Here is a 16,770-nt window from a genome sequence, read left to right as displayed (position 1 = left end):
AGTCACGTCGCATTCCCGTGAACTTTTTGGGTGGTTGGAATTGATGTTCGGAGTTTGTTCATAACTGGAATGTCCACGTGTGGACAATGTAAATCCGACATTATGGTCACAGGACAGGGAGGCAGATTTAAAAAAATAAATAATTGAAATGGTACCACGGACATTATTTAAAAATTCTGTAACAGACATTACTTTTCTACAAGAAACAAGGAGAGAATTATTCTTGCCTGCAAAAGTTCTCAAACACAACATGAAGGGCTGTAGAAAAGTGACCAGTTTATGTTACAAACTTCTAATTATCTAAGTACATATTTCATTTAAAGAAAAAAAAAATCATAAGTGTGTGTCTGTGTGTTTATGGAGTCAGTATTTGTTATGTATTGTCTCTCCGGTTTTCGAACAAACACATTTATAGACTTTCATTTGATAAACAAGAAAGTCTGTTTTGTGACATTTTTAATGCTACAGCACTGCAGGGGTTACAAAATCTTTCACGTAAATGCATCTTGTTGGAATGGGTGGAGAAGACGAAATAATGAGAAATTATTCCAAATGTTACCCCATCTATAGCACATGTACCACCCCAGGTTTAACCCAGTCAGCGTCGGCTCCCCGTCACTCATGCCATGTCCCCATTACCCCTGAGTACACTCATTATCCCTTCATTCCTAAGTCACCGCTCGGCCCGCAATTTCCCGTCAATCTTCCCAAAACTCCTTCCTCAAAGTCAATGTTTCTTATTTAATCTCTGCTTCTTTCGATTCCATCTGAAATCTCTTCTTACGTTCGTTCATGTCCACTTAAGTCAACACATCACTGGATGCAGTCACACATTTGAAGCTTTCAACAGCTCATCCTGCAAACGGATAATATCGTCCTCAGCCTGATGAATAATGTATATATACCTCCTTACAGTGAACTTAATTGAATTGTGATCCTGAAAGGCAAAGTCTGACCGGGGGTGGGGGGGGGGGGGGGGGGGGGGTGAATGGGGGGGGGGGGGAATTCAAATTCATGGAAAATTACGAAAGAACTGAAAAGAAAGGCGAGCCCAGGAGAGGCTATTAAAGTCTCCAGAACACAAAATACGACAAAGTGTTTGAAAAGTGTTCAGAACCTTACCTCAAGCACAGCAAATAAAGAGGCGACAATGAGAAAGGGGACGGGAAATAGAGGACTGAATGTGTTGCATTTGAAAACATGCATTATACAGAATAAGGTTAGTGAGCTTGTGGCGCAGATTGAAATTCGCAGGTATGATGTGATGGGCATCACGGAGACATGGCTGCAAGGGGATCAGGACTGGAAGCGAAATATCGAAGGATATACATCTTATGGAAAAAAAAAAAATAGGCAGGTTGGCAGAGTGGGTGGGAATGATTGTTAGTAAGAAACTAAACTGAATCGATAGCAATAAATGATGCAGAGATAGAAAAGGCGGGTAAGAAAGGCAAATTTACAGTGATCATGGGGGGTTTGAATATTCAGGTAGACTTGAAAATTCACGTTGGTAGTGGATCCCAAGAAAAGGAATTTGTGGAATGTCTACGATATGCTTTTTTGTAGCAGCTTGTAGTGGAGCCCACTAGGGAACAGGCAATTCCAGATTTAGTGATGCGTAATGAGGTAGATTTGTTTAAGGGAGCTTAAGATGAAGGAACCCTCTGGAGGAAGTCGCCATAATATAATAGAATTTATCCTGCAATTTGAGAGGAAAAGGGTGGAATCAGGTGCAACGGTATTACAGTTGAATAAAAGCAAATACAGAGGCATGAGTGAAGAGCTGGACAGAATTTACTGGGAGATGAGCCTAGCTGATATACAGTGGAACAACAGTGGCAGGAGTTTCTGGGAGTAATTTGGGAGACACAGCAAATATTCATCCCTAGAAAGAAGAAGCATCTTAAAGGGAGGAAAGGCAACCATGGCTGACAAGGGAAGTCAAGAACAGCATAAAAGCTAAAGAGAAAGCATAAAATGCGTCGAAGAACAGTGGGAAGCGAGGGGATTGGAAATCCCACAAAGACAATCAGAGGACAATTAGAAATGAAAGAAGGAGAAAGAAGATTAAATACGAGAGTATACTATGCAGTAATTTTAACGAAGATTGCAATAATATTGTTTAGATATGTAACGGTTAAGAGAGAGGCAAAAATGTACATTGGGCCGCTCGAATATGAGGCTGGAGAAGTGTGCATAATTGCGGGATTGCATGTGCGTGTGCAGTTGTACGTGTCTGTATGTGTGTGTGTTTCTCAGAGTGTGCGACTAAAACACATATAGGCATTCTTTCGATGGAAATTATTGAGTATCTGACTGTATGCACATATTGCTGTGTATGCATGAACTTTCTTGTGAGTGTGTGTTCATTTGTGTGACAGTGCTTGAGCGGGAGAATGCCTGTGTGCGTATATGCATGTTTGTTCAGGAATGTATGTGAATGTGTTTGCATCTATGTGTGAGGATTAATGTATGTGTGCGAGTGCATGTGTGTGCACTGCGCCTTTGGGTGTGTTTGTGTGTGTGTGTCCATGTGTTTTTTTTGTGTGCTTATGTGTACGTCACTGTGAGTATGACTGTGTTTGTGCATCTGTGTTTCTGTGTGTGCTGCGTCTGTGCGTTCGTGTTAATGAGTAATTGAAGGTGTCTGTGAGCGTGTGTGTGTGCGTGTGTGTATATGAGAGAGAGAGAGAGAGCGATAGAGGTAAAGAGGGATAGTTTGACCATGTGTGCTTTTACTTGTGTGCTTGTTTATGTATGTGGGGGGAGGGGCAGGTGGTGGTGTACCTGTGATTGTCTCTGTATGCATGTCTGTATATTTGTGCATTTTTGAGTGTGTTTGTGAGTGCGTGCGAGTTTGCCTTGCAGTGTATATGTGTGGAGACTATTTGATTTGCGTGGTGTTGTTAATTTGCCTGAGTGTGCATGTTTATGTGAGTGTGTGTTTGTGTGTGTGAGCGTTAGAGAGGGAGTTATTTTGTTTGTGTGTGTGAGAGAGTGCTTGTGTTTCTCTTTGTGTTTGTCCTTCTGTGTGTCTATGAGTGTTTGTGTTATTGTGCGTGTGTATGTCTGTGTGTGTGCATGTATATCTGTGCGTGTGCGTGTGTATGTGTTTGCGTGCGTGTGTTTGCGTGCGTGTGCGTGTATATTAAATCCACATTGCTGGGGATAAGATTGTGGATCTGTGTGTGCATCTCCGTCTGTCCCTCTATCCTCTGGTAAGGGAGAGAAAGAGCAGGGAGGGACCATCCCCTCCCACAGTCCCATCCGATTAAAATTATGACAATCCACATTAGTGCATTTTTTCGCATCTATTAAGAGACAATGAATGGAACCAAATAGCTCAACAAAGGTACAGAGGGAGGGAGAGTGAGGGAGATAGAAAGAGAAAGAGGGATGGAGAGACTGAGAGATAGAGTGAGAGAGAGAATTTGGGCAACATAGATACAAGAATCGTCTAAGCGAAGCAGGATCCCAGGATGAAAGGGGAAAGGTTTGAGGGAACATTAGGGGGAACTTCTTCACTCAGAGAGTGGTGAGAGATTGGAACGAGCTACCATTTGACGTGGTAAATGCGGGCTCAAAGTTACATTTTAAGAATAAATTAGGTAGATACATGGATGGGAGAGGTCAGGAGGGTTATGGACTTGGTGCAGGACAATGGGACTAGCTGAATAATATTTTGGCACAGACTAGAAGGACCGAATGGCTTGTTTTCTGTGCTGTAGTGCTCTGTGGTTCTATGGTTCTAAGTGGCAGAGTTCCTATTAATGCAGGAGGCCTAAAGCATATCCATCTTTCGGTCAACCTGCTGCATACGCCTCTCCCCCACGTTTTGGGTATTCCAAGACCAGGGCCACCCCCATTTTCTACTGTCCACACAAAGGGTTAGGTTCCATCGTTGAAATGGGAGGAATGAACTGATCTCATTGGGACATGTTTTTAAAAATCACCAAACCGTGTTTTTTTTTTTACAAAGCTCCATTTGTGGAAGAAGCGAGCAGTGACTGCACACTGCGGACATCCAATGACCTGGCTTTCTTCAAACACCACCCCCACACACCACCCACGCCATTTCCCTCCATCCCTCTGCTTAAACTCACTCTCACTCACCCTCCTTGTTTTCCCTTGGCATTCTCCACTACCTCCATCTATTCCTGTTTCCCACTCTAATCTCGCGTTTCTCTTTCAATCTCTGTTTTCACCCTCACCATCTGCTTGTTTGCCTTTCTCTGCCTGTTTTACCCTCCCTCCCTGCTCTTTCTCTCCCTTACCAGACGATAGAGGGACAGACGGAGATGCACACACAGATCCACAATCTTATCCCCAGCAATGTGGATTCAACTGCTCCCTCAGCATTTAATTTATCGGTCAAATCTATCACTCTGCCTAATTAATGTTGCAAACCATTTCTGCGAATCGAGATCTAAACGATGGCCACATTTCCTGCAGGGTTTGTAAAGTACGCCCTCTACTGCTGCCTCTCAAGTATCACGTCAATTACCGAAGCTTCTGAAGAAATGAATCCTGAGCAAGGGCAATTCGGAAGGTGGGGCTCCCGATCTCCAGTCATGTTTAAAGCATGTAGCCTCTCTAGAATTCTCTGCAAATAAACTTTAGTTTCTAACAAAAACCTGTTCGCAATAATAAGTTTTTACAATTTAGATATTCAGTTTATTTGACTTTCCCAGTGTGTATTTTTTTTCCCCATCTTCCTCTTTCTCTTCCTCTCCCTCTTTCTACTGTATTTATTTGTAGTACTTCTCTTTTGCTGTTTTTATCCCTCTCGCTTTTTCTAGCGATCTCTCTGTCTGTCTGAAACTCTCTGACTTCCTGCCTCTCTCTCTTTCTGTTTTTCTATTTTCAACTGGCCCTTTCTTATTGTTTTCTCTGTCCTCTTCCCGTCTTTTCTCTGCACCTCTCCTTCTCTTCCTCTCTCTCACCCTTTGTATTTTCGCTGTATTTTCCCTGTTTTACTCCCTTTCTCTTTCTCTTTCTCTCTCTCCTCACAATCTCTCTCTCTCTCTTTCGCTCTCTCTCGCTCTCCCTTTTCTCTGTCTGTCTGCCTATCCCTCCTCCCTCTCTAACGCGGAGAGACATAATGGAGATGAACAGACATTCTTAAAATCGGTATTTCCCCTACTCATTTAACCTTCATATCCACCCATTCCTAAAACTGAATTAAAATGCCGTGGGTGTTTTTCATTGTGCCGCATTGAGATCCCCTTCCCTCTTGCCTAAAGTCTCTGATCTCCACTCTCGATATCAAAGGCACACAGCAAATTGGATGCAGTTTCACTAAATGTGAAACACATTTATTAAGTCTCTAAGGAAAAGCTGTTACTCACAATGACACGGCTGGCATAGGAATCGCTCCAGCTAGGCCCCGACTCCGCTGTTACGTTCTCCAACAGTCCTTAATGTTCAACCTCGCAATACCTGCACAAACCACAGTACCGACTGCAGCAACAATATCCTTTAGGGATTGTTTGTCATACTTCTTCCGAAGCTTTCTCGTTGCTACATAGGGTGATAGCTTAAATCGGACCATTCTATTCGGTTATTAAAGCCGCACTAACCATCCATGGACATCTGTGCATGGTAATACTCTGCCCTCAACTTTGTCTTCAGTTGCATGCAGACAATGGCTGTGATCACAGGTTCTTGGAGCAGGAAGAAGGACATTCCGACATTCCGGAGTGAAAATTGTCTCACTTAGTTTCTGCAGGCGAAGCATCTGTGGCAAACCGCACCTCGGAAACTGGCACTGACATGTTTGTGTATGTGCATGCGTGCATACGTATGCGAATTTGTGCATGTGTGTTCGTGTGTGAATGTGTGTGTTTGTGTGTGTGTGTATATGTGTGTGTGAGTGTGTGTGTTTGTGTGTGTTTGTGTGTGCGCGTGCCTGTCTGTCTGTCTCTCTGTTTAGTTGAAACTATCTTCATTTTTAAAAGTTCAAAAAGAGCCACATGGATGTCTTCAGAAATAATCTCTTCCCCAAAGCTCCATCTCCTTCCACCATCAGACAAACTCACCACAGCTCTCCAACACAACCAGCTTACATTCATTAATATGAAAGAGGTATATGCACAGTTACATCATTAAAATATATTCATGCAATACAGTTTAAATGAGTCACTGCCCTATAATAAACACATTTTAAGTTAATAATTAAGATTTCAGAGAACGTTAAGAGACTTAAATCAACTTTTCTTAGTCGTCAAGCAGTCTTTGAGCCTATTGCTCCAGCTGTCTATGTCGGAGACATAAATTATACAATAGAAACATGACAATAATCAACTGCAGAACAACTGACACATGCGTGGTGATTCGAAACTGAGATTGGGCTTCAGTGTTACTTCCCCAGTCACATGACATATTGCACTCGGCCCGCTATTTAATTGTCTGGATTTACCGCAGAACCTCATTATCTCTCCTTAACTTTTAATTATTTCCTGGGACATATATCTCTCTTCTCGCAGCTCCAGCAGGTGTTCAGTTAGGGCGGAAATATCATAACGAAATCATCCTCATATTCTCACTGCTTCCGTTTATTTGTCTCCCGGAATTCAACGTCAGTGCTTTTATAAAGATAAATCTTAATCAGTCCCCTTTCGCCAATACATTCGGGAGTCTCAGGTGTAAATCAGAATATAGATTGGGTTACTGGGCATTTAACTTTCAACCCATATTAATATAATATCCTATTTGTTGCAACACAATACTCTCCTACGTACACTAAATAAATAAGCTTTGACGTTGTCTTCACGATCTATATGATACAAGTTACATTTGTGATGTTAACCCACTGTTCAACTGACTCAGCTTTTACATTCCACAGGGAAACACCGTTTTACACAGTCGAATTTTTGAACCACAAGCACCATTGCCCCCACCCCGCACGTCGCACACACACAGGCCCCAATTATATAATTCCACGCATTCACTATATTTGGTAAGATATTTTGATACAGCACATGGTTACCTTCTACATGGCACCGATATTCACCACCCTTGAGGTCGGAAGTAGTGTCAGCCCATGTACTAATGGGAAGCAAATTAACAAGCCCAGTACAGCTAAACTTTCCTTTTCACAATCACTATGTGCTGGATATACCTGGACCAATCATCTGTGCTGACGCACAGTGATGATGTAATTGTATTTAAACAACGTTTGGCTAAGATCAATTGTAGTATATCTTCTTATTAGTTGTTGCTGCATTTACAGGCTTCAATGCCTAAAGTAGCACAGTTAAAGAGGTGATGGTTGCGGCCAGTCGATCCCCAAACCAATTGGTGTCTAACACCGTCAAGGTGGCAGTGAAGGTCAATAAACGTGTTGCGACTGTCGACCGTGCCTTCCTCATGCTGGTGTTCATTTCTGGAGTCCTGTGGCTATGAAGCTGCGGAGTTCTACTGCTTACAAGCCTTCTCCAGCGCTGGATGCTTTGGTGTGAATTTCAAAACTGTTGCTGCCTGCAAATGGTTGCTGATGATATTCAAGGAGAAGAGAGACCAGCGACAAATGTGAATTCTCACTGTGGAGGCACCCTTTGCTCTTCCATCACAACGAGACCGTGTGGTGACTGTGAACATCATGAACACCCATGTTCCTGTTGCTGATGTGCTCAATGTCATCGCAAGGTCCGTCAACAAATTTTGGAAATGCACCAAGGTGAAAGGCGCCTTCAGAATTTGGACCAGGAAATGCCTCTTCAAGGTGAACCTCAAGGTGGGTCATAAGCGAACAATCCGCCACGTTCCTTACTTTGTCCATATTGGCAAACCCGCAGCTACATTGTATATGACCGTAAGCCCACATCTGCACTCATGCGTCAAAACTGGGCCTGCGGTGGCCAACAGTAGTGCTGTCCACTGCAGGAATTGCAAATAGGAATGACACCAGGCAAAGGACTGCAAACAGACTAAATGCTGCGACCTGTGTGTCGAGGCAGGCCACCTCCACAAGACCTGTGCAAAACATCGCGAAACTTATTGATTGAAGACAAACAGGTAATATGGTGAATGTCACAACCGTCACGAAGACTTTCAAGCCTTGAGCCGCCAAGGCCTCCGGTGAGAACAGTTGGACAAAAGAGGAACACGAGAGAGAAGAGGAAGGGAAACATTGAGGCAGCAGATGGCCAAACAACTGTACCGCCCTCTGAACATCCCACTCCTCAGCACAGCGAAACAGTGGTGGTGGACCAGCATGATCAACCGGGGGTGTGCCAGCTGGTGAAGAAGGCAAAAACGAAGAATAAGCTAAGAAAGGACCAAGCCACTTTCCAGACCAGTGTCATATGGCAAGTCCCGTCTGACACGCAATACAAGGGCTGCTGCTCTTCGATGAAGAAAGGCAAGGGAAATACTGACAGATTAAGCAGCAATACTCTAGGGGGCTTAAGATGGAGACACCGGAAATTCGGAACTTTGCAGACAATGATGAGGCCTGCGCACCACATCTTCGAACTAAAGTTGAAGATGTCAGTGCACACCAGTTTTCGGAAGCTGAAGCTTTGAAGTTATCTGCGCTCCCCAGCTCCGGGAAGCCGGGAGCAGAAATGCACTGGCGGGGGAATAAAACCTTGGAATTCCTCTTTTTGTTATTACAATGGCTTCCACAAAGCGAGAGGAGCTGATAGAGATATGAGTGAAATTTTTTTTTGATGTGTTCTCTTTTGGAGGCCTAGAATTTTCCGCGGCACTGCTACCACAAAAGCCCTGGACGCCTGTTCAGGAGCCAATAAAATACTGTTATCAGGACCACTCCGCCCTTGGGCCAGGATTCCTTTTTGGCACCATCCTGTCTTTCGCGGAGAACTCTCATTCAGGACACAAAAATTGTATATATATCTCATCCTGTTCCAGTAGCCGTATCTATCAAACCGATGTCATTGCAGATTTAAATCCACAGTTCAACAGGAATGGGGAACAAAATAAAAGTGTATGGTCCACGTTCCAGGGAATCAATTTGACCTTACACACTCTAAACACCACATCTGCTTACAAATCTCCACTCTATTGCCCTGTAGTATGCCTGAACTAAGGGGCACAACATTAGCTTTCCTAGTGTTGCCAATGGAACGAAAATCTCTCATCAATAACACCATTACAATAAATATCCTTTGTGCTTTCTCAAGAAATGCAAGGGAAACAGGCACTTGGTAAAACAACTACCTGCAATTTCCCCACCATGTCGCTCATCACCCTGACTTGGTAATACGTCGCCCTTCCTTTGTTATCGCTGATTCAAAATCCTGGAATCCCCTTCTCCACAACATTTTGCATGTAGCTGCTCCACTATTCATAAGATCATGAATGAGTATTTTTTTGGATTTTGGATCTCAGCATTTACATTTATCTCCAATATCCGTTGATTTCCTTTCCTTAGAAGAACCGACCTCCCTCTGTCCAAATGTTAATTCAGTGATTAAGCCTCCAATGCCTCCTGAGGCAGAGTTCCAAAGTTGCTCAACCATCTGACGGGAATAAAATCTCATCAATTGTACACTAAGGGAGCACGTAATTTTAAAACTGAACCCCCAGTTCTTGAAATCAATTTATTTTTATAAAATGCTATTTTATTTATGTGCTTCAAAATTAAAACCGATCCTAGTTTTACTGATGCCTGGGGACTAGCATTGTATACTCCTCTCAAGAATAAATCCCCATCATTCAATACTTTTCAAGGATTCCTTTGTTTTAGAATCAGCCAAATCTCCACTGTCACTTTACTTTTTTTCTATTGGGTCAGTTTTTTTAACCCCTCCATTAAACGACACTTGAACACACAATTTTTGAAAGTCCATTATTTATAGCTCCAACGGCACTCCCCTCATAAACGCTTCGCATTTTATAAAGGTATTCCAGCAATTTTACTTAACATTGATTTTCCATAAAATGCCTGAGCTGCTGGTACTTTATAAACACTTGGATTTTCCAAGGCACAAATGATTTTCTGAAGATTATAGATATTATAAAGTTTCCAAAATATTTCATTGGCGTTGTTGTGGCAGCTCTGTACTAACAGGATTTATTCTCTAAGAATTTATTCTCTTAGAAACTGCGTGGAATATTTACAAACTGCTAGACCTCTGAAACCACTCCCACATTCAATGAGGGTGGAAAGTATATGTCCAAAGCCTCCGCTATTTCCACTATTCATTTCCTCAGTGACCCTCAAATATCCCATCCAGGCCGGGTGACCTTTCATCTTAATGGTGAAATAAAACTGGTTGGATTGAAGGGGCTTTGATGAGCCTATTTGTTAAGTGTCTATAATTAACATAATTCCCCATGGATCCCTAGTGTGTCACTGGAGGATTTTCTGTTTCTGTTAATAAGGGAGTCAATTCAGCGTGTTATCCCATTGTGTCAGCGGGAGCGTCATGACAGTCAGTAACACGGATCAGCGGTTCAAGAGAGACTGAGAGGAGAGATCAGAATCAGAGAATAGATTGGAAAGTTCCATCAGTGAATCAGAATCCGAGAACAATAGATTGGAATGTTCCATCAGTTGATCTGAACCTGAGGACAATGGATTGGAATGTTACAAAAATGATTCAGAATCTGAGATCAATAGATTGCAATGCTCCATCAATGGACAGAAGTTTATCTGTGGGTCTTCATGCGCTTTCACGAGATGGGATACCATTAGCATGGAGAATCAACTACGTCCTTATGGTTATTCAAGCAGCCTACTATCCCATCCTGTCAATTGTTAGTGTCCCTGGTAAGACTCTGTATCCAGTATCTTATTTTATAAAACATTTTTAACAATATCAATGCTCTTGTCATTTCCATTTTGTAAAGCATGAAGCAACACTCTTCACTTTCACTAACTTACTGCATTTTCTTATAACCGTCTTTACTCCGCACTCTGGCAGATATCTGAAGCTGTTAACACCCTCCATTCTGAATATAACCCTGAGCTGTTTTATGGCTCTATATTTTGTACACCCCCAGTACCTCTATTCCATCAGATAACTCATCAGTAACTTTGCCTCTGCCCAGATGCTGCATGAACACTCATCTGTGCCGTTGTTAAATCCATAATTGACGACGGCAAACTTATGCTGGTCATACAATTCCAGGTAGAAATTTTCATCACCTTCAGCTCATTCAAAGCTCTGCTGTCCCTTTTCTAACACCAAAACCCGTCCACCCATCATCCGTGCTTCCTGGTGGCCATTAGTTCCTGCTCTGCTGCAGATCCAATTTAACATTCCGATTCTAGTGTTTGATTCACTTCCTGGCCTCCTGCTACAATTTTGCTTGTATTCCAGTCGGCTTCTCATAATCCTGCAAGTAAAGACACTTTCCTTATTTATTCAATTCGTTGACAGGAATGTTAGTGAAGGGCCTACGGATGGTTTTCTGTCGGTTATGATCTGAGCTGATGAATATATTCTGGGCGGAGCAAAGATCTGGGACCGCAATCCGGGCCAGTTACGGGGCCTATATTTGAAGTGCACCTGGGTCTATAACATAACCAATAAATGGAGCAGAGGCTACAGAAAGAGGAAGCTCTGTAAAGAGGGAGGTGGATATGGCATTCCATACCCACCCCCGGATTTCCAAGAATTCTAACCAACATAAACCTAAACGGGGATCAGAGTGCGAAGCGATACTAATTCAACAAGGAAGTGGTAAACGAACTGTATCACGTCCTTCAGGAAGACTTTCAGATACACATCATGTTGTGGACCGTGGTCTTAGAGTCCGTTATTGTCACAGTGTCATTGAACTTCTATGGATTCGGAACATTCCAGACAGGAGCGGGTGACACTTCCTCCATCTCCCAGTATGCTGCCCTTCGGAGGAAAGCATGAACAGAAAACTATGTTAATGATGCCTCTTGCTATATACTGGTGTTGTTCTCATCACCCAGTGCTCCCCAATCTATCTCCTCATGTGTATCCACCGGAGTGTGAGAATCTGGGCTGGTGCATGCTGAGCACGATGGTGGAGATGGTGCTTCCTCAGACACACCTACCCTTATCCTCATAGATAAAAACAAAAAGCTAAAAGCTACTGCGGATGATGGAAATCCAAAACAAATAGTTTGTCTAATAGTTTGTCTGTCCTTGGCTTGCTGGCCATTCTGACCTGAGCTGCGAAAACCGAACACAAGGCATCCCAGCCCAGCCCTCGCAACAGGCCATGTCACCACCTGCACATCGGCGTCTAGACCACTTCTATGTGAACCTGGAACTGGGAACTCGATGACACTAATACGATCTATGATTATTATTCTGGAAATATACTGTTCCCTCTCATGTAAAGGTCGAAAAGCATGGAGATCCATGGTGACTTACACTGTCCTCTGTACCTCTCGCGCGTTGTGCCCCCTTTCCTCCTGAGGGAAAGATGGGGATGGGTGAGCAGGTGTTTCATAAAGTCAAGGAGATTGCAGTTCCCAACAAAAAGCATTAAGTTAATTGTATTCAATGCAATAATTTACCATTGACATTGTTTGATTCTCCTTGGCCATTGGTGCACAGGCTCCTTTAGCGTTGCTGAGTAAAATGTTCCCTTTGCCCACTCGAGGCCTGAAATGCTGTCTGCACGAATACTAGGATGTAACAAAATCACACTCACATTAACGGATTGCAGGAAGTCACTGCAGCGCTTTTGTAAATGAATCCCGGCCCTCTGGTAATCTTCAGTGGAAATGATGGCCTCCACTTTCTTTGCCCAAGCAGATGTTATGTTGGTGGAGGGAATCTGGAAACTTCGTGGAAAAGGAAGTCCATGTTTCTGCCTACCTCTCTCAACAGTGTGTCCATGATGTGCTCTGGCAGGTGGGGCACTGTGCCTCTGGGACTCTAGAGGGAACCTGGATAATTCACGGAGAAAGTGGTCCCTGCGTGTTTCTACCTCTGACATAACGATGTCTCAGTAGGTCTCAGATCACTTACAACTTCCAGCGTCATCAAAGGCTGCAAGGCTGGCTCCACAGTGACCATGAAACACATGTGTACCCATTCAGATTGCTGCGGGGAGAAGTTATAATGAGTAAGCTACCAGTGTTGAAGAATATATAACGATGCCTGGACTAGTCTGGTGAAGCCCTGCAATATAGTCCTCTTTGGATGTGATCTGTCGCCGTCTCCTGTTGCGTCCTTTACAATCTGGCACTGCTACGGGCAGAGGAGCTAGCTGGGGAGGAGATGGAGGAGCTGGACGTCTCCTCCGATGAGGGGGACTTCGACGGGGACGAGGATGAAGAGGTCCTCGAAGGCGGGCATGTCGGCAATGATTCCAGCGCAGTGGCCAGGCGAGGAAGGCTTGCTTTGGGGCCTCTTAGCTACTGGCGTAGTGGTGGATGATGACGTCACGGAATGAAGTTACCCATAGATCCTCACATTGCGGCTGTGAATGTTTGAATTCAGTTTCGCTGACAGCAGCACACATACCCCTTTTTCGAAAGCTCCTGTCTCAGATATGCATTGGAGCTCCCTGTTGTCGCTCGATTCACAGAAAATGCTAACGTCATGCATTGAGGACACTATGAAGATCTTCACATATCCTCTATTCAATGACTGACTCCTGCCTGGTTCTAAATAGTTCACTTGCGCTCTGGAATCAGGGTCATATCATGGAGATCCAGCAATAAAACTTTAATTGGACCTGAATCTTTTTCAGCCTTCAGCACCTGACCCCTTCAGGACCACAGTGCCACCGGCCACGAATGATGAAGAGATGGGGGTCAGCACCAGACTAAATGCCCTGAGCGCACACCTGGACAATGATTAATCTCTGTGACGCTTGCCCACCACATTCTGTCAGCAATGAAGTGCACCGTCGAGGAGCAGGCATCAGTGATATGGGAATTGAGTGCAAAGCCGGACCATCACTTTGGGTTGAAGGGTACAGGAACCGCACGGACAGTGCGCTGCTCTGAGACACCAGCCAATATTTTGTGGAGAAAACACAGTTTCCCATCTTAACAACATTAACTATGCTGATCAGAACAAGACATGGTAAAGGCATATGCTGTGTAGCTAATTAACACTTGTAAAGTAGAATAGATTGACACAGTGGCCCAGGCACTGCATCTATATCTTGCTAACCTGCCTAACTCTGCCGCTACGCCTTGGTGGACCCCGAAATTCATTGTGGAGGTGGATGCAACAAACTGATTCTGATGACCGTAACGGGCGCCATTTTGAGCGTCGATAACTTGAGGTGTTAGACCTTTTTTCGGGGTCCTGCGGTTTGGCACATGGTGCTTTCCACGGCATGTGGAGCTGGAGCTGCTGACGTAAAAAATGTGGATACGTTCGGATAGTTCAGACGCGCCCGAGTTACCTGTGTTGTTATAAACGGTGGTGTTCATCTGCCGATCATCCTCCCTGTGTGTGCCTGACTCCCATTGGCTCATTTGTTTGTGGTGGTTATGAGCTAACCCATGCGTTTGTGTGTGTGTGTGTCTGCGTGTGCATGTGTGTACGTGTGTGTGATTGCGTGCGTGTGCGATAACATATGTCTGAGTTACTGAATGTGTCAGTGGCAGTGTGTATGAGAGATTTTGGCTAAATATATGTGTGAATGCTGCGTGTGAGAGTTTGTTTGCGTGTGTGTGTTGTGTGTCATTGGGCCAGTGTGAGTTTTTCAACTTAATTTTTATGTGATGTGGGCTTCACCATCTCGGCCTGATTTCATTTCCCCTGCACTATTGCTCCTGATAAGTGTATGTACTTTGGTGTGATTCTGTGTTTTAGTGCATGAGTGTATTTCTCTACATGTGTGTGTGGGTCTGTGTCTGATTGTGCCTGTGCATGTGTGTGTACTGTGTATGGAACTGAGAGTGTGAGTTTATTTGTTTGTGCTTGTGTGTATTTTTGTCCTTACATGTGCACAATTGCCTGCGTGTTTCCAAGTGTTTGTGTGTCAGTGCGTGTGTTTGTATGTCTATGCATGTGCGTGTTAATCTGAAAATCTGCGCGTTTTTGTGTTCTTGACAGTGGACCTCTTCGTACCTGAGCTTATGTTTGGCTGATTGTGAGCGAGTATCCGTGTGTTCTTCTGTGTGTGTGTGTGTGTGTGTGCCTGTGGATTTGTGTGTGTGTGGGGTGGGGGGTGGGGGGGTGGGAGGGGGTGTGTGCGGAGAGAGAGAGAGAGAGAGAGAGAGAATGATATCTCTGCATGCGAGTCTCTGTTTTAATCTGCTTAATTCTTAGCGTGTGTGTGTGACCTCTGCAAGGGATGAGTGTGTTCGTGTCTTTCGTTGTGCATGTGTGTGAATTTGTATGTGTGTATGTGGGTGTGCAACGGTCTGTGCCTGTGTTCATGTGTTAATGCCTGTGTGTGTGAGAGAGGCAGATTTTGTGTGTGTGTTTGTGTTTGTGCATGCATACACACAAACTGAAACACATGCACTCAAATGCACAATTCCACGTGCATGTATCAATAAATATCTGTGTGATCCTGCATGTGTCAGAGTGCATGTGAGTGTATTTTTTACATTTTAAGTATGTGTATGTTTTTGTGCGTTTGTGTGAGTGCATGAATGTTTGCGTGTGTTTATGTTTATGAATATGTGCGTATGCTTGTTTGTGTTTGTGTGTGTGTGTGTTTCTGTGTACCCTTTTTTCTGTGTTTCGGATTGTTTGAGTTCCTTTGTGTGTGCACTTGTGTGCTTGTATGGTTGTTTGTGTTTTCGTGTCTGTGAGTGCGTGTGTGTGCACGCATTTGTGAGTTTGTGTGAGAGTATGTGTGTTGTATGTGTGTCAGAGTGTGTGTGTGTGTTTGGTTGTGTGTGCACGTATGCGTGATTTGTGTATGAGACTGTGTGCGTGGGTGTCGTTGTGTGTGAATATGTATGGGTGCTTTTGTGTATTTGTATGTGTTTATGTTTGTGTTTTCGAATGCACACGTGTGTGAAGCTGTTAATTGGGTTATGTGAGGGTCTTTGTATGAGCACATGTCTGCTTTCCTTTATGTGTGTGTTTGTGTTCATAGTTCTGAGTGTGTTATTATGTGCGTATTTGTGTACGTGTGTGTGTGTGTGTTTGTTCGTGTCTGTATGTGTGTGTGTGTGTGTGTCCCGGTGTGTGTGTGTGTTTGTCTTTGTGCCTATGTGTGACCTCTGTATGGGGCTGAGTGTGGGGTTGTTTTTCTGTGAGCATGCGTGTCTTTGTGTGTGCATTTTATTTGGTTTTACGTGTGTGTGGATGTGTGTGTGTGTATGTCTGAGTGTGCGTGTACTTGTCTTTGTGCATTGCTCTCTGTCTGTTTCAGCAAAAGAGTACCTTTGCACAGTCCTGCCATTGAAAGCCATTTGGACGACTTTGCAAATGCGTCTGTGTCCCTGTGTGTGTGTGGGAATGTGTGTTTCTGTGTTCGCGCGCGTGTGTGTGTGTGTGTGTGTGTGTGTGTGTGTGTGCTTGTGCATGTGTGTGCATGCATTTCTGTGAGCGTGAATATTTGTGCATGTTTATGTGTCTGTGTTCACTTGTGCTTTTTGTGTGTGCATATTTTTCGTGGTGTGTGCGTCTTGTGTGTGTTTTTTCTGGGTCTGTGTGTGTGTTTGTGTGCGTTTGTGTGTTTGTGTGAATGGCTTTGTGTGTGTGTGCGTGCGTGCGCGCGTGTGTATGCGTTTGCATGCGTGTGTATGTTTCTGTAATCATTGCTATGTGTGTTTGTGACTACGTGCGTGTGCATGTCTGTGTGCACGTGTTTGTTTGTGTCTGTGTGTATGCGTGTTTGGCTGTGTGTGCGCGTGTATGTGTGTTTTTCTTAGAATGATATTATGTAAGT

This window comes from Cetorhinus maximus, chromosome 16 (assembly GCF_964194155.1).
Source record: "Cetorhinus maximus chromosome 16, sCetMax3.hap1.1, whole genome shotgun sequence".
NCBI lineage: Eukaryota > Metazoa > Chordata > Chondrichthyes > Lamniformes > Cetorhinidae > Cetorhinus > Cetorhinus maximus.
Note: the sequence above shows the minus strand (reverse complement) of the source record.